Raw genomic sequence first — 2,643 nt, forward strand, 5'->3', positions numbered from 1 at the left:
TCTGGAGTGATTGCACTCCCACTCCACCTGGGCTCACTCTGGCCATGCATCTGATATCCTCTGTTCGGAATGTTATAGAGCAAACAATGTAAGATGAGTTTTTGGATTTCAATTTTTACCTCTTTTTTTCAGTGTGTGTCTCTGATAGAGGGGGTGGGGTGGAGTTGCTATGCGGAGCGCTTGTGTAATAGAAAATGAGTAAAGATCGGAACGGCTACATTTTGATAAAGGAATGATTTGCTGGGATGCTTTGGGCTGTGCTCAGACCAGCTGTCATGAAATAGCATATTTCACTGATCAACAGTGAGTCTATTATATAAAACCTTTTTAATCTTTTGTCAATTTAATCTTGTGTTGGTGCAGCTCAAATCTAAAAAAAAAAAACATAGTATAAACAACAAAGTAATTTTTCTCTCAAAAAGATGCTTAAAAAGCTGTTTTTCTCTGCAATCAAATGACCAGTCGAATTTTATTTACTTTATTATCGGACACTTTTGAAACAAATTGATCATAGCTTACTCTGAATAGTGTATTTCTACAATAGCATTGATAACTGAAGATGTTAAAGCGATATTTCAAAAACGCTGTTGGACATTGTTGATATTTGGGAGGAAAAAAAACACACCTCTCTCTTCATTGCTCTGCCTCCAAAACTCACCCTCCAATCCTCACCACCCTGCACCAAGTTGGTCTCGAACCCCACTTGCTGAGTGCACTAACAAAGACGCTAAACACCGCATTCTCCAGCGGTCGTCATTGCACCTCTTGAGGGTTTACCTGCACATCTTTCACTAGCTGGCCTCTGTTACACATTGCGAGAGTGGATGGCTGTGTATCACAGCTGACGCGCAACAAAATAATGCTTTACAAAAAACAAAGCGCAGATGATGAACGAACAAGGAAGCACAAAAAAAATCAACATATAGTACACCATAAATACAAACAAGAGTTCATTGTTAGTCGCCAACAGCATAGCAGTTCCAGACAATCAATGACACTCAAACCCAGTGTTACTCACACGTGAAGAGGAATCAAAGCAGCCTCAGTGTCTGTTTTCGGGCCTTCCCACATTTAGCTCTCTCCAGCGCTGGAAAGCTTTCTAATATTAACATGGGTCCTAGATCTAGCCCAGTCATAACCCTTCATTCCAGTGATATTCTTTTCTCTTTTGTATTGTCTCATCTCTCCTTCTGCAGTCTTTCTTCAAATCTCCCTCTTGCTCATTCTCTCTTCTTGACCGTCATACGCCCCCTAATGTTGATTGGCTTTGTTGTTTGCTAGTGTGTCGGTCCGACTAACTTCCAAACAGCGTTTTTGAAATATCGCTTACCCCACCTTTAATTGGTTTTGCTTTGGTGTCATGATATACACATACCACTAGACGTCAGTATAAGTTCAAGATAATGCCATATTGGTCTGTGCAACTTTAACAAATAATACTAAGCTTACATTTAAAGTCGGCATTAAAAGGAAGTTTGATAGTTTTTTCTTTCCTTATTGTGATGTATAGTGAAACGGCTTCTCGAACAAGAAAATATTTAGGGCAAGACTTGATTTTGTCCATCTGGAATTGATTGGATGTTTGTGGTTTGCTATTGCTGTCATCTCATATGAGTGACAGGTTGCCCCGCCTTTGTACCAGTAACCACAGCATCAGTGAAGAGAAGGAGAGGGAAGTTATTTTAAAGGTGCCGAAGAACATGTTTTCAAAAGATGTAATATAAGTGTTAAGTGTCCCTTGAATGTGTCTGTGAAGTTTCAGCTCAAAATACCCCATAGTTTTTTTTTTTATTAATTTTTTTAACTTCCTATTATTATAAATGCGCCGAATCAGGGTACGCGGCCCCTTTAAATCTCGTGCTCCACGCCCCAAGAGCTCGCGCTTGCCTTAAACAGCATAAACAAAGTTCACACAGCTAATATAACCCTCAAAATGGATCTTTACAAAGTGTTCGTCATGCAACATGTCTAATCGCATAAATATAGTATTTATTTGGATGTTTAAATTTGATTCTGAATGAGTTTGATAGTGCTCCGTGGCTAAAGCTAACATTACACACTGTTGGAGAGATTTATACAGTCCCTCCAGAAAAACGCGATTATGCGATCGCCTGATTTCATGCATAATCAGCCAAAGTCCGCATATTTATGCGGGGGTCGCATTTTTTCAAATACGCCGCACTTTGGCTGCATAAATTGCCGATTTCATCAAGCAAAATATATGCGGGGCTAGCATGATTTCATAATCCCTGCATTTTCGTTGTAAAAAAGTGACATATATCTTAGCAGAAAGTTGAAAAATGTTGCGTTTACTTCACACTAGTAAAGCGGCATTATTTTCCCCCTATTGCCATGGGAACCTTGTGAAGTGACGTAATTACGCGACGTGAACATCAACTGCAAACCATGAAACCATGATGAAGCACACAAATCATTCTCATTTGACAATATAAATAAGCGCAAAAGGCTGCGCGAAGCAGTTTCCCGGTGTGTTACATGACAATGGGGGCAAAATATTTTGCACTCTGTGCAACTGCGTGTTGACGCTGGAAAACCACTTTCACTTTGCCACCGCCAAGGATGGTTAAAGCAGCTGCGGAATCAGGCAGGAAGAAGCACACATTTTTAAAAATATTTTATTTA

Source organism: Chanodichthys erythropterus, chromosome 16 (assembly GCF_024489055.1).
Source record: "Chanodichthys erythropterus isolate Z2021 chromosome 16, ASM2448905v1, whole genome shotgun sequence".
Taxonomy (NCBI): Eukaryota; Metazoa; Chordata; class Actinopteri; order Cypriniformes; family Xenocyprididae; genus Chanodichthys; species Chanodichthys erythropterus.